At 39.6% G+C, this 16,535-nt stretch overlaps 1 long non-coding RNA gene across 1 annotated transcript; it reads right to left on the bottom strand.

Moving 5' to 3' along the window:
• Nucleotides 1–1,295: 1,295 nt before the first annotated feature.
• On the bottom strand, nt 1,296–15,315 carry LOC116036091. The gene is made up of 3 exons (XR_004101533.2): nt 15,305–15,315; nt 4,332–4,347; nt 1,296–1,466 (listed from the first exon to the last, which is right to left on the bottom strand). It is a non-coding gene; the product is annotated as an uncharacterized LOC116036091 (long non-coding RNA).
• Nucleotides 15,316–16,535: the final 1,220 nt, after the last annotated feature.

A 16,535-nucleotide genomic window follows, 5' to 3' on the forward strand; every position in this document is an offset into this window, starting at 1 on the left:
AGTGAGAGTTCAGCATGAGTGGGTGGCCTGAGAAAACCGAAATCAGAGACCTAGTACTGGTAGTGTTAGTGCCATACGTTTATCCAAGGAGCACATGTCCTCTGTCTCTTATCAGATGAGGTGGCGTTCAGTACAAACTGATGGAACAAGATACAGAGAGGGGACTCTGTGTATGCCGGCACATGCTACAGTGTCTTTATCTACAGATCTGGACATCGCAGCCTCTAACCCCTCGTCAGACAAAACCCTCTCCTCCCTGATCGATACACCACCAAGCAAAACAACAGTGTTGGGTGTAGCCATCTCAAATTCTTCATCACTTCATCCTTTTTTTCTTTTTTTTTTTTACATCACCCTACCCTTCCCCATCTTATTTTCCATTTGCATCTGTGGCTGGATCAACACCCAGCCATGTGTTTGTGTGTGTGTGTGTGTGTGTGTGTGTGTGTGTGTGTGTGTGTGTGTGTGTGTGTGTGTGTGTGTGTCTTAACACACGTCTCAAAACAGGCTCAGTGCAGCCAAACACTATCACAATCCTCATTGAGATAACACACACTGTCACTCAGAACACACTGAGAGTAAAAACACTAGCATCAAACACCAATACAGAAATTTCAAACTTTTCATCTTTACAGTTTGAGTGACTTCACACTACTCAATAGTTTCTTTAAAGAAAAAATATATAGATTTTATAATATACCAATTGTATGTAAGGTAAACAAGAAGGAATGAAAATCAGCAGTTTGCTTCAATATAGTATTTTGTCTCTAGTAATTTATGGAATTACTGGAAAAAGGTAGGGTAGGTAAGGTACATAACAGTAACAAAGAATAGTGTGACTAATCCTGCCTCTCTCCAGCATCATGCAGCAAGTTTTCTTCATCACATTGGATGTCTGCATCATCTCTAAAAACAAATGAATGTGGTGTTTCCATTGCTTTCACCTCCATTACTTTCTGAAAAAACAGTAAGAACACAGTTTTACTATAGTAAAGATATAGTGTTTTTCACATTTGTTTTTTTATAGCTGTGTATATAACCTCAGACATCTTACCTGGACATATTGGTATCTTTGCTCTTTTACCTGTTAATCTCAAATCGTACAGTGTATAATTGTTTCATTGTTATTTGGTGTTTGTATACAAAAAAAAGGCTTTCTGAGCCTTCTCTGTATAAATACTTTGTGTTCACTAACTAGTCTAAAACAAGACACCTGTGTGTCTGATAGGCACCAGACTGAAATCTATTCTGTTTTGAATTATTACATTACATGACATGTCATTTAGCTGACGCTTTTATCCAAAGCGACTTACAATTGCTATATACGTCAGAGGTCGCACACCTCTGGAGCAACTGGGGGTTAAGTGTCTTGCTCAGGGACACATTGGTTGATGTATCGCAGTGGGAATCGAACCCAGGTCTCGCACACCAAAGGCACGTGTCATACCACTGCGCCATCACCACCCCTGAATGTGTTGTTAACAGTTTTGACAGCAGTGTGTTAGCATTTGAACAAAGTGCTGTAAATCCACAGTGTTGTGCAGGTTATGGTTAAAGTCATGGGATAAAGCGTGAATTATACTGGCCGTTCCCAACCTGGCACGCCATCGTGACGTCAAAATGACGTAGATCTTGCCGGCGCGCCCGGATTTATAGCGGGCGAGCCAAGGTCGCGCACCACTCTTTTTTTTTTTCAGCGGCACGCGACAAAGCGGAAACAGGAAGCATGAACGAGCTCCTGGGCGACCGGATGCCAGGACTCTGAGTGACTGCTAGTCTCTCTTGTAAACTTACTGGGTTAAGATGAGTTCTTTTATGGTGAATGAAAGGCTTGATCCGACCAAGTAGATCATTGAATCAAATTGAAGCATTGACGGCAATGCTGCTGCAAGTTCTTATCTTTTTCTTATTCTAGTCCATAGAAAGAGCAAAGTTGGTAGCCTTTCCTCATTAGCGCCACCTCTGTACAGAGACTGTACAAGACTGCAACTAGTGTCGCGACCACCAGCGCGGGTATAAATAGTTACGGCGATTCCATGATATCACATTTGCGCGCGCCAGCTGGGCTGCGGTTACTATAAAACACAGTTTTTGAAAACTGTGTTCAGGCAATGAAAAACAAACTAGAGGTTGGTCCACATGAACTGCTTCTGTGCAGACTGTAGTTAGAGTTTTGCACGTTACTCCAGTTTTGCCCAGGTCGTTTAGCAATCGAAAAAAAACAGTAATAGGACTTTGTTTTGTTAAGCAGGAATGTATTATGTTAAAGCCAATCTTGTAGGATAATGAAGTCAGACTGAAGAGAAGCTTGAATGTGTGGTAGATTAGGGGTGTGTGTGTGTGTGTGTGTCTGTCTCTTTGTGTGTTCTCAACTCGTATGCAAGCTTATTTCAGCCCTTATTGTCAGGCATTTATGTGTGTGCATGCTTGTGTGTGTAGATCACAGGGGTAAACCCAGAATCAATGGGCTGGAGTAGGGTAGACGTGTGTGTGTGTGTGTGTGTGTGTGTAACCGGATCGGCACGTCTCAGCCCCTCATTAGTAGCCAGGCTGTGGACACCAGAGGCCTCTGAGAGGCTCATGCAGATGAGCAGAAATCTGAGGAGCTGTGGTGGGAGCTGGTGGCAGCAGTTAGCTCAGGAGCTAATAAACGACAACATCTCTTCTCTATTTCTCTATGTCCTCTTCCATCTATCTCTATCACTGTTGCTACTGTTCCTCTTATCTTTTGTCTTGTCATCTCTTAATTTGTCTTCCTCCTCCGTCATTTTTTTCTCTTCTCAACAATGCTTGATGGAGACCCTTTTTTTGCTTCAACCAAAGACCACTCAAGTGACCCATTTGTTAAACCTCGCCCAGCTTAATTGTAGTTGCTGCGTTCAATTCAAGTTTTCTGTTTTCGCGCACAGCACACATGCAGTTTATAATAACCGTGTTTCCATCAACGCATTTTGAATTTGCACACACAAAAAAGAGTGTAAATAGAAACAACAAACAAAAAGGTTTTCTCCTTGGCGGGGGAGGAATTGTTGTTGTATCAATAAAAAATAAAAAAACAAAATGCAATAAGTGCAATAGAAACAGGCTTAGTGAATAAATAATGACTTGAGAGACGAAAAATGGCAGCAAAAAAAAATGAGAAGACTGTAATGTTCTTCAAATTAATACATGAAACAAGAATAAATGCCATATTTCCATAATGTTTTCTACATTGTTTTCATCATTTAAGGTTTGACTGGCATTCTAAATACATCATTAAAATTTAAGTGGCTGTATAATTATCAAACACTGGACGTTTACTCAGGAGACCGGAGTTTGTGTCCTGTGTGAAACCAATAGTCAACTGTCACTTTTTTAAATTAACTAAGTTTTACAGAACTTAGTCTGTGACACAATGACGTCTGTGACTCCACATTATTTTCTCAATTAGAGTACTTTTACGTGACTCATTTTAAGCCAATCCCTGACGTTTTTTCTAACCCTTTCTAAGTATTTCACACAGTGGTGTAGTCTACGCGATACACAGGTACCCACTAAGAAAGCTCCAGGATTTCCATATACCCACTTAAAAATGCCCCATCTGTGTTTTTTTTCTTCTTCACATGGGCATATATAGGCATATATATATATATATATATACAGTACAGTATACCCACTACAATACATTAGACTACACCACTGATTTCACAACGTTTACTTATTGTTTAAAGCTGCACCCATTATATTTTGTTTGTAGAAGTCATTGACAATCATTCCTGTCTCCATCAGTGCTGCCGAAGTACTTGAACACATTCAGCGTTAGGTGTATGAGTGACAGCAGTTCCTAAGCTACAGTATATAAGGACCTGGCTCTATGTCTTTCCTCAGCTGCACCCTGTATTTTTCTCTTTCTTACACAGTACATTTTCACTTCCAAAGCAGTCAGCCTTCACTGTCAATCATTTCATTCTAACCTTGGCCTAAGGAGTAGTCTCCATAACAGGTCAAGAGCAGTAGAACTGTCAGGCAACGACAAGCAATACACTGACTAAATAGGATACTAAAAGAGAATTCACTGAGCACTGCATGTCCTTTCTGAATTCAAAAACCCAGAAACATCCTGTAATGTCATGTTAGCAAACTGCACACTCTTGTGATGCATGTTATTACAGGTTCAGCTTAGTGTTTTTGTTTTTACTTATTTCCTCCCTAAGAATGACTTATTTTTAAAGTGCCCATATTATGAAAAAATCACTTTTTCTGGGATTTGGGGTGTTATGTTGTGTCTCTGGTGCTTCCACACACATACAAACTTTGAAAAAAATCCACCCATGCTGTTTAGAGTGAGATACAGTTTCTGAATGTGTCCTGCCTTCAGTCTCTGGGTGAGCTGTTCAAAATCGGCACGGCTTGTGACGTCACAAGCCGAAACGAGCAGGCTAACCGCAACCATTAGCTCGTAGGTAGCATGCTAACGCTAGCATGCTACCTCGTTCTCAATAGCAAAGCACTGCTACAACACACACAAGTTCACCATAATCTACAAAAGAACTACTTACATGTGCGCCCTCATTTAGAAGTCTCCCAGCTAATCCTGCCTTGTAACTGACCGAAGTTGTAGAAACAGCCTTTCTTTTACTGTCTATGGAGCTAGCTAGCTGACATGATCTACATCTGAGCTACTGAGCATGTGCAGTGCAATCAAAGATAGTACAGAAGAAGAAGAAGAACAGAGGTCTCACTCTGTAGCTAAAACAGAGACCAGCTGAAAAGAGGATCTGCAGCAGTGAGAGAGAGCGGTGCAGTACAACAACAATATGGTGTTTTTTGAAAATTAAACCATGTAAACCTATTCTGGTACAACCTTAAAATACAATTATGAACCTGAAAATGAGCATAATATGGCTGCTTTAAAAACAAGATTAATTTAAAATTATTTTTACCCAGATTTTATAACTCCATGCATCCAAAAATGATTTTCCCTGCTGCAAGAAGACGCTAATTACCATAGTTTACAGTAAACAGGGTCCTATAGGGTGAAGCTGACAGCTACGAAAAAGCTTTTGGTAAGACAAAAAATGGGAGAAAGCACAAATGAGCTGCTGATGATGTGTCAGATTTCCTTTTTAGGTAAGACAAAAAACAAGTAATTGTTACAAAAATTACAAAATGAGTGTGTTCAAAAGGGTTGAATTTGACCAGTTTGTCTAAATTCTAAATCCAATTTGCACCCACTTAATTTTCGAAATTTTAAATAAATATGAAAAACACTAAAATATGAGCTCAAATTAAGGATAGAAATGTTACTAGGGATTATACAACAAGTAGATCCTACCAGTTAATTGGAAATGTTTGGATAACATCAGCTGTGCCAGTGGCACGGTGCTACGTTAATTATAGCTTGCTACATGTGAATTTTACGGACGTACAGGAGCTAAATCTGTCGATTAGGAAACAAAATGTTTTCAGCAGATATCTTAGTTTCAGCTAGCAGCTAGCAAAGCAGTTTTGTGTTGATATATGTTGCATTTATAATTGCTTACGGACCAGCCGCATCACTGTTGTGCCAATAATGACGTTAAATCACACCCTCTTGTGTAATATTGCTTAAATCCAACAGACTCACTGCTGACCTGGAGAAAGTTCTCATGCTTATTATGTTTTTATTTCATAATTTCTTGTAAGAAAATAAGATTTACTATTAGTGACCAGATCAGACAAAAATCAACATTTTTTCAATATAGAAGGGATGGGGCATTTTTCTCTGTCAAAATCTAAAACAAAATGCAAGTTAAATACATGAACAAAAACTAAGAATGTAACAATAAAAGGTAACAACAGATAACAGAACAGATTGTAGAAGTTTTTCTTCTCTTTGTTTGACTGTTGCTCTCTCGCTCTGTCTCCCTCTCCCTCCCTCCTTCCCTCCCAGCAGCCACGTCTCCAGCTCATATCCATGTTTATAAAGAGCTACTCTCCATTATCCTAATTGAAAAATGAGAGCAAAGTGCCACTTTATTCACAATACAGAGCCATAACCCCCTCTATTTATCTCATGCACTACAGTTCACCCCGAGGCAGCAAGACGACGCTTCAGTATTGCTGCTAAGAGATGACAAGTATACTATAGAGAACTGTCTGTAGTACATAACATTTAGATTACAATCTATTTTCATGTTTTATTTTATTACTGAGACAGAATCAGACAACACATGCAGAACAGCAAACAACATACATGTGCCCATAAGTACAAAAACTTCCCAGAACAGCCAGAATTGTTTGTAATAATAACTTGTGACTCATCCATGTTCTATATCTAGGTCCACTCATGATAAAAAGGTTTATGGAATGGGCTTTCTGCATCTCTGGGAAAAGTCAATAGTCCGGTAAAATACACAGTGGGAACATATAATCGTGTACCGCTCTCATTCTGTGATGCCAGCAGTTGTTAGTGGGAAATGAAGTACAAATACAACAAAACATCGAGCACAGCGGTACAACTGATAAACAACTGACAACTGAGAACTGAGACAACTGAGAATAACAACAGCCCACTGAGGTGATTTACAGCATTTCTGAGTTACTGTATATAGACTTTAACAAGAAAAAAGCCCAACAATCTGTAATGTGTTTGATGTGTACTGTATATGTTTTTCTAAGAAATGTGCAACATCTAAATTATTTCAACTATACTTTTACTTTATTTTTTACTTTACTTTTACATTACTTTGACTCTGCTTTCACCGTTTGCACAACGATTCAAGCCAACCAAAGAAAGCTTTTACTGTCCTAATGACTGAGTCTGCTTACAGTGTGTTCCATTTGTACTCCATTTGTTTTCCAAGGTCAAAGTCAGAAACACACCCCCTGACCTCAGATTTCCGAGCTCGGAAGTCTGACAACCTCCGAGTTCCCCAAACTCAAAATCCAACATGGCTGCCCCGTACACAACAGTAGTGAAAGCTGTAGTAGTTTATTAGCACTTCTGTCTCATTTCTGTCTCACTAAATCAGTCGTACACACAGTTCTGTCCAACTTCTATCTGTGGACATGTTGCTACGCTGTTTGTATGCACAAAATAACAGTGTAATGCGTTGTTATCAACTGGTATTGCTTACAATGGCTAACCTGGCTAGAGCTAACCCTACAATGTAAACCCAGTGCACAGGTCAGCTTTCCCAGTCAGCATGTATGAACTGCAACAGCAGTGTTGTCCTGCTGAATGCCTGATGTTTTACTAACCCTAACTTAGTATTTTTGTTGCCTTAACTTAACTTGTTCTGTTTCACAATGTTAACTACAATGTTTAAATAAGTCACATGATTAGGCTACAATTTCCACCACGGTCATCTTTTACGGTCACATGTTTAAAACGGCCACTGTGTGGCAGTAAATAATACGATCATATATTTAGTTTTGGAAGTCATTGACAATCAACCTATTCTGTTGTTTAGGTATGAGGATGTGTTGTACTGTGGAATAAACAGATAAATTGGGTTGTTCACAGTTATTACTATCACGTTTTTAAACACTAAATTCACTTTTTTTGAGTTAGCAAACTACATGTACAGTTACTTTGTTACACTATCAATTGATCCTGGTCCCAGTCATGGCCATTACCATCTTAAATCCAGTAATTCTGTCCAAATTCCATGCTCTCCCTTTAAAAAATTCAATGAATCATTAAAGTTAGTTTTTCTGCAGTTCATCATTTTAACAACAGTAACAGTATAAATCAATACACAGCTTGTTCATTTGTACTGCATTAAAACAACACAGTAGTTCATTCTGTCACTTGTTGGTTGAGCTGGCATGTGAACAGCTGCCAGGCGACTGCTGAGTGTCGACTTGGCAGGATCGACTCCTGCTCTGTGATCTGAATGTCAGATCAGCTGTTAGCTGCACCAGCAGGAGTCAGTGCAGCTCTTTTCAAGTCACACAGAACCCTGCAGAGTGAAAGACCATGGACTAACTACCTGTGTGTATGTGTGTGTGTGTGTGTGTGTGTGTGTGTGTGTGTGTGTGTGTGTGTGTGTGTGTGTGTCTGCATGTGTGCATCTTTTGTGTGTGAGTATGTGTCAGCATGTACACTTAGATTTTTGCACAGCTTCACTTGTGCTCTATCCCTATCCTATGTGAGCGTGTGATAATTTAAAGAGCACAAGGCATTGAGTGTCAAAACTGCCTTTTATTCAATGAATAAAATTTGACCTGCAATTTTATAGTATTGAAGCAGTGGGCCATTAACATGTTTAAGGCAACAGAAACTCAGTGTCCTTATTTGCTTTGCATGTGAACGTATTTTGGAGTATGAGCTCAAAGTTTCCATCCAACAGACTTTGAAAAAGACATGATTGTCAGGAGGGCAGGTGTGAGCATCAACAAGACCACAGAGTTGTTTTTCTGAGGCAGCAATCTCAATCAGAACATCATCAAAACATTTTCTGTGTGAGAGAAAGGCATTGTTCCTCTCACGCCATTAGAAGTGATCATCAGTCCACAGTAACAAGAGGCAGATAACATCACAATTTGAGCAAATTCTGCCAATTTCATGCACCATGCAGGGTGGATTTCAAGTTAATGGTAAATCGCTGAACCCACAGTACAATTATTGGTCCAATCAAAGGTTACTTGGGCGTCACAACTGATAGGACCAGCTTGGATAGCAACAGTTCCCGTCTGGTCATTTGCTCTCCAGTCAGAGTCCGTTATTCCATTTACATTATTTTAAACATGTTTGATGACTGGAATAGAATGAAGGAAGACATAATAATTAAACAAGACTAAACGTCTACAGCCATGCTAGCAGCTCTGTGAGGCTTAAATCTATAGTGTGTAGTTTCTGTCTCCCCCATGAGGAATTCCAAGTAATGACAACAACACTGTTGGCGCATCCACATGACGCAAGCCGCAAGTTGCTAGTAGCGTTTATCCCGTCAAATCAAGAGAGGACATGGACATGGACACGGAGGATAAAAAAACACGATGGACTCCTCAGAAGAGGTAATTATCTTGTAATTTCCAAAGCGGTTCGCTGCTGTTGTTCTGTCTCAGCGGTGACGTAAAATGCATCACTTGGGCTTCTGCGTGCGAATGTCGCCGGATGACACCATTTTGTAAAGATAGTCATACTGAGAAATACAGAGAGAGTTTTGTGGAGCTGACGGGCTTAATTAACTTTGTATCAACTTATTTGGCAATGGCTTGAATGTAACGGACGTTCATTAATGTAAAATAGTCGTGCAAAGCTTTTGAACACCCTTATCAGCACAGTAATTAGCAATATCCTGACTAGGGTAAGAGGAGAGAGACAGACCCTGAGCAGCATGAATTACTGCTGCATAATGATTTAATTAGTGAGTGTACTGACCAAGAACAAAACCAACAACCCTTGGGCAACATCTTAATTTATCAACCAGATGTATCCCTTTGTTTGCTCCCTATTCAGGCAGAGACTTGCCCCATCCCATTAGCCGACCTAGGACGGTCCTGGAAGGAGGCTATAAAGCTGCCATTTTGGCAGGATGGATGGGGACCAGTCACCAGACTGGGAGATGTGGTCTACCAGAGGTTTGCCAATAATTACAGTAAATTGATGGTGGATGGTTTCTGTGTCAAAGGATCAGGAACATGCAAAAAAAAAAATTGTAATCCCACACTTGTAAATCTTGGCTCAAAAAGGTGAAATGTAAGGCTCAGTGGATGTCAGGCTATGACAAGAGATGCTGTGGATATAAGTTCACTTCGACCAGTTGGACATTAATCAGCAAAGTGGTGCAAGGTGCCGTCGAATGGTTTGGACAGAGGCCAACCACCACAAGATCCTGCCCTCAACCTGGAGAGTCACTGTCCCCTGCCACATGTGATTTCTCAACTCTCAGCGTTATTTAGATCATCCTGTGTATATTGTGTCAGGAACATACCTGAAACATCCTCAACAACAACAAACAATGATTGGATGATAGATTACTATCCTGACCTGGTTATGTAAATTACTGTATGTGTAGAAGTAAAAACTTTTAAGATTTGTAAAGGCCAAATGATCCACTTCTTATTAAAACTTAAAGGAATGAGAAATCTATAACGACAAATTCATGGACAAATATCTATATGGACTCACAGCCTGCGAACTCAGTTAAATTCTTTTGTTCCCGGCAAACTTTGCCACCACTAAATCCATTTATTTATTTAGTTTTTGTTTGTTTGTTCATTTGTGTATTACTTGTTTTGCCTTCATGTAAAATGCCGGGTTCCTTGAAAGGTGCTATAAAGATCCAAGCTTTAATATTATGATACATTTATTACAGTGATCTCAGAAGGCATTACAAGACATGCATCTTGATTTCATGATATGGAAATATTACCACTGTAGATCTGATCTAGTAGAAATGCCGTCTTGACTTTTACTTGACCAGAGTGCTTATTCAGACACGAGACCAGCATGTTAAATTGCCGTCAAAATAATGTAAAGAGGTGCATGTCTGAAAGGGGATTTAGTTACTCATCCAGGAAGCGGAGAAGGGAGAAATTACACTCTGCATGAGGATGAAATTATAACCCAGGGCAGACGCTCACTACTGTAAACATATCCTCCAGCTTATTGACTCACTTGTTGTTGATCAGCTTTGAATAAAAAGCCGAATTCTGGCAGGCTGCAGTCATTGTGAGAAAAAAAATATATAATGAATGTTTTGAAATTATAATACAATCATATGATGCACTTCATTCATTGATCATTTAAGTGACAGATTAAATATTTGCCCTGCTTCCCCATCTATAGATTGTCAGAAAAATCATCGAGCAGGGGCATGTCCTATCTCTCCTAGTGTCACATTCTCATGTTTACCCGCTGCATATTAACCCCTGGCGGTATCAGTCCAAACTGTGGCCATGACCTGTGTGACCCAGCCGGCCTCTGTGGGTCAGAACAGAACAGGCCAAGTCCCCGAGCCTCAGCCAGACAGATCATTGACAGGCTCAGGCCATCATTGATCAAGGGGACGAAGATAGCATCATCGCTCAACAAGGAGCAGCTGCAGATGTTATTTCTGTGTGAATGCTGGAAATAAAATGGCATCCATGCCCAACACCCATATGTCTTCATAATGCTTAAATGTGCATTAAGTAATACTTTTAGTCAATACCAGTGACTCAATGGCTGCAAAAACCTCCTTTCTCACATCCGAACAAAACCCTCTCACCGTCACCTACAGTACATCTACCCAGTCTCCTCAAATGTTCTCAAAAGAGCATGCTGTCTTTAAAAGCAAATCCATTTCTCCACAACAAAAGAGTAGTGCAGGGTAAACCGCACAACACAGACAGCTGGCACTAAAATGTTGTGATGTGATGGTTGAGCTCATGGATGATCAAATAAATATGCCCTCTGCCACTTATATGAACTCATCCTGTAACCAGTATGTAGACATTTGTTCTGCATTTCTAAATTATTCCAAGTCGTATTGTTTTCTATATAACAATAACAGAAATCTGCTGTATTCCTGCAATTGACAAATAATCTTTTTGGGATGAAGAACTATAATCTTTAGTCTTTGACTGTAACTGTAGGCTACTTTACATTTTGTAAACCATTTTCAAATGAATGCAATAAAACAGAGGTTTCCAAAGTTACCATCTTTTCTAGTATATGTTTCTTTAACGGTATGTTCCTTCCCTTCCTTTGTAAACGTAGTATGAGGCCTTGGTTGCCTTCAGTTTCACCTTGTTAAACTTCTCCGCCATTTCTTTCTCTCAATTAAACGCCTCCAGTATCTGTTTGAAGTATTTATACAGTAACTAAATGTCTAGTCCTTCTTTACAAAACACACAGAGTCACGTAAAACTGCTTATCATATTTGTGTATATTAATGGGCCAAACTACAATAACTAACGTTCTGTTGTTTTCAGAACACCTGTCCATTTCATGTTGGGTTCTATTCATTTTACCACGGTATGACAATCTATTAGCAGATTCTGTTGTGTAATCTATCAACATCAAGTCTGCTTTTAAATTTTTTTCAAGTCAAATTATGACCTCCACCAAGGCAATGTTCTTGGGTTTGCTTTATTTGTTTTTCAGCAAGATTACGGAAAGCCAAGGGGCCAAGGAAGAACCCATTAAATTCTGAAGAACCCATTGAATTCCGTATACAAAACTTTTTTCACTTTCGTTAACATTGTGAGATAGGCATTTGGCCTTGATAAAGGTCTGCGCTTTACGAGTGCACTTCTAGTTGTGGTGAGGTAATGGAATGAATGAAAACCATTGGATCCTGAAACAGTAGAAAAGTAGGCATTTAAAACACAGCAGCATGGTTGGCAAAATTGTTGTTTTGATGTAAAGTATATGTGATTTATTGTAAAAGGGATAAGATAAGATACTTTATTAATCCCACACTGGGGGAATTCCTTAAAATATGCAAAACCATTGGTATGGTCCTTTCAAAGAGACTATAGTCTTATTAAATCAGGTTGTCTACAACAGTCCACTGTATCGTGTACTAGAGGCCAGTATATGAATATTGAGTGTGTTTATGTTCAAGTCACAAAGTCCTCTAAATAAATGCCTATAACCAAATATTTTTTTGCCTAGCCAAACCATAGCCATGTAAGATCAGAGGTGATTTGGTGATGAATGGTTTTGGAAGGCAGTGGTGAATGCAATAGTCTGTCTTACTGACTGTTGATGGGTCCACTTCCAAGTGTATTTCTGAAGGATGGTTACAATAAAAACAATTTATTTTGTCCTTTTAATTTGGAAGACTTTGGGATATTCTTGTCATCATTATAAGGAAAGTTGGAATGGATCTTACTTGCAATATGTATTATAGTTGTTGACATGCAAAAATCATCAAATGCAGACATCAAAAGCTGAACATGACTGAATGAAATATACAGATAAATGTAGAGCTAAACATGTTGAGCTTTGAGCTTTATTCTTACACATAAGACATGTTGATAGGTGGTTTTCTGACACTGAAATGAAACTGACATGATGTTTGAGATCTTGATAAATGTATTGGCAAGAATCCCTCGAGTCTTTCATCTTACTGTTGTGTGAGCTTCACTAAAGAGCGTCTGGGAGTTGTGAAGAACCAAGAGTAGGAGGGAGAATATAAAGACAGAGCTGTGGGAGAGCAAAAAGCATGAGTGGATTGTGATGAAGAGCATTAGGAATAAAATAAATGTGCTAGAAAGAGGAGAATGAGGACAGAGAAATGGAGGACAGCGGTGTGTTTATGTGTAAGTGAAAGGGGAAAAATGGAAAGAAAAAGGGAAAGAAAGAAGTCCAGGAGGAGGAGAAAGCAACAGAGGGAGGGAAAGATGATGATTTGTGGCTCTCTCCAGTGTGCTAGCGTTACAGGAATGGCCCTCCAGGGCAGCATGAAAAGCCTCTTGATTGTTAGGAGTGGTAACTGGAGCCCCCAGCTCCTTGCCCTGATAGATTTATTTACAATTCAGCGCCTGGACCCCACTCAGAAAAAAATGATACCAGGCAGCCGGGGCATCAATATTTTGTAGTAGTGGTGATCCTACTTTGCCCAACCCCCAGCTCTTCTGTTTCTTGATGATGACTCAATGCTGCTGGTGATGCTGCATGTTGCACTGGTCAGTAATTGGCTGGCATGGACACAATTGGTTTACTGGCCATTACATCCATAGTCCACGCGCGGATACTTAATATACAACAATGCCTTTGGAGATATGTTTTAATGCCTGAGAGTCTGAGGTTTTTTTTTCTATAATTAACTTTAACTAACACTTAATCAATTGCCATTGTACGAACATGATTGCATTAACACATCTGATTGAGCACTATACTGCACTTCTCAGTTGTACCACCACTATGACTACTTTCAATACATTCAAAATGAAGAGGTCACTTCATTTTGAAAGGCTTAAAGACATTTGTGCAGAACCCCTGCTGTGCCAAATGTTAGACCAAATGTGCAATCAAAAATTACAAATGGCACTCAAGGTTATAATTACTGCCAACTATGTAATTACCACAATTCAGCCAGTGAATGCCACACTTTCTCTTAGCCTTTAGACTGCTTCTCTGTATAGTGTTAACTTTTATTTTTTTTGTTCATCCTGAGAGGATTTACCAACAAAACATTTTCAGCACTATCTGGATGATTTTCACCTCTCACATTTTCCAGCCGGTCAGGGGAAACAGTCCACACGCAGTCCAACCTCTAAAACCTCAGGGCTCCTGCCTGGACAGAGGTTTAGCGGTATAGGCATCGACTGAGCTCACAGTGAGATGAAAGAAAAGCCATGAGAGTGAAAATCCACGTGAGCTTCCGTGTATTGTTTCTGGAAAAATTCAAACAAGATTGGGAGTCTGCAGTCATTCCTGTGGCTCTGTGAGGCTGTACTTTATACACAGCGGGGTTTTGAGCTGTGCTGTTAACATTCTCAGGTATAATGTTTGCCATGTTCACCATCTGGTTTACCATTCACTTATTAGCACTAAACACAAAGTACAGCTGAGGCTGATGGTAATGTCATAGCAACTAAATTATTAGCAAATATTTTGTCAAAAACCCAAGTATTAACAAATTAAAAAATGACGATGCTATTACGTTCAGGGACCAGTATAATCAGTAGGATTCATCTTATCAGAACCATAGATATCTGTACAGAATGGAATGCAATCAATACAATAGTTGTTGAGACATTTCAGTCCAGACCAAAGTGGTGGACCGTCACTCCGCTGGTAAATGAGTAAATGAATGAAATAGTTTTTTTTTAAATGAAAAGACTGAATTTTGTAACAGGTTTAAAATCAACAGCAGTTAAAAACTGTATACTTTTCTATGAATAAACAAAAACCAGAACCAAAACCAGTGGACTGTTTCAATTTAAAATGTTGAAAATGAGGGAAATATAGTAATTCTGCTTCTTTGGAAAGGAATTTAACTGTTAGAGGAGATATATGAAAGGTGGAGCAGAACGGAACGTAAAAGGCACAAGCCCAGAGTGAACAGCGAGACATCCTGCTGAATTATGATACCGAACAATTACCTACAACATAATGACTTAGATTGTTATGAGTTTATTTATGGCACAGAGCAATCACATTCAATTTAGGGAAAGTGTAAACAAACCATCACAGAGTGGTTTTAAAGAAGTCAAAGCAGGTTTCTTATCTACTGACGGACTTTCTGGAATAAGGTCTTGGTTGAAACAGCACAATGCATATGCTCAGAAGAACATTTAGTTGAGTAAGTACACTTACTCTTAAACTTAACTCAATAAAGTAAGTACACTTACTCAACTTGTACTTTACTTGAATATTTCCATGTGATGCTCCTTCAACTACATTTCAGAGGGAAATGTTATCCTTTTTACTCCACTGCATTTCTTTGACGACTATTTATACTAGTTACTTTAACGATTAGATTTTTACACACAAAACAAGTTTATAAAATAACCCTAATTGGTATACATTAAGCTGTCCAACAGTGTATACAGTAGTTACAATTATCTTCATCTGCATCTGATACATATTTAATAAGCTTATTGCAAATGTAATAATAATGCAATAAAGTAATATTATCCTGGCAGGAGCCATTCTGCTGTGTACTGAGTACTATTTAAATACATTTAGCTGATATTACTTCTGTACTTTTCTGTACTTGAGAAAGATTTGGGTATTGATGCTTTTATTTAAGCAAAACATCTGAATACTTCTTCCACTGCTCATGATGTAGCTTTAATGGCTTAAAGATGACCGCCTCACTGAACTGTCACATTTCTTCCCATGATGTTGGATATTAATTTAAATAAACCAAGCTTTTCTTTTATCTTCTTGCTGTAAGATAATTCATGGCCAAGCTTCTTCAGCTTGTATCTTGTATTGAGAGTGATTTCTCAAAGGGAGAACAAATGGAAAGAGGCAGCAGCAGTTGATCTGGACAGCCAGCAGATATCCACACGCAGACGGCTCTCAGTCTTAAGTGGAAGAGCAGCAGCCTCTCTCCCATTTAGGATAGTGGGCTATTTAGCCTGACAGCCATTAAATATGAATTAAAAACCACACAGGCCTCTTTGCCTTCGAAAATGTCATTACATATCTTTATGGCGGCCGGTTGTTGAATAAGCAGTTTGCAGGGCTCCCCTGGGGGCAAGGCTGGGGATGGGAGTGGAGTGGAGAGGAGTGGATGGAGGGAGGGATGGAGGGGGAGGGGAAGGGAGGAAGAAGCCGGGGTGGTCAGATGAGTGCTGGAGTGGAGAAATGGGCAGGATGGAATAGGGGGACAGATGGGTGGAGGAGCGAGGAGGAATGAGAGGATGAGTGGAGGGATGGCAGAACGAAAACAGAAGGGGGAGGAGAGGTGGATGGCAACGTGTGGAGGTGAAGCATGGAGGATGGAGAGAGTAGTGGAAGGAATAACGAACAGGTCGGTCTGCTGTAACGGATGAGGCCTAATAGCAGCTGAAATGGAATCTACATTACAGGTCCTAACTGAGTGCAGTACTTCAGGGGCCGGGCCCCTGAAAGAAGCAAATAATAGCGCTGCCTTGAAGTGGTGCTTCATTTTCCAGCA

This window comes from Sander lucioperca, chromosome 10, assembly GCF_008315115.2.
Source record: "Sander lucioperca isolate FBNREF2018 chromosome 10, SLUC_FBN_1.2, whole genome shotgun sequence".
Lineage (NCBI taxonomy): Eukaryota > Metazoa > Chordata > Actinopteri > Perciformes > Percidae > Sander > Sander lucioperca.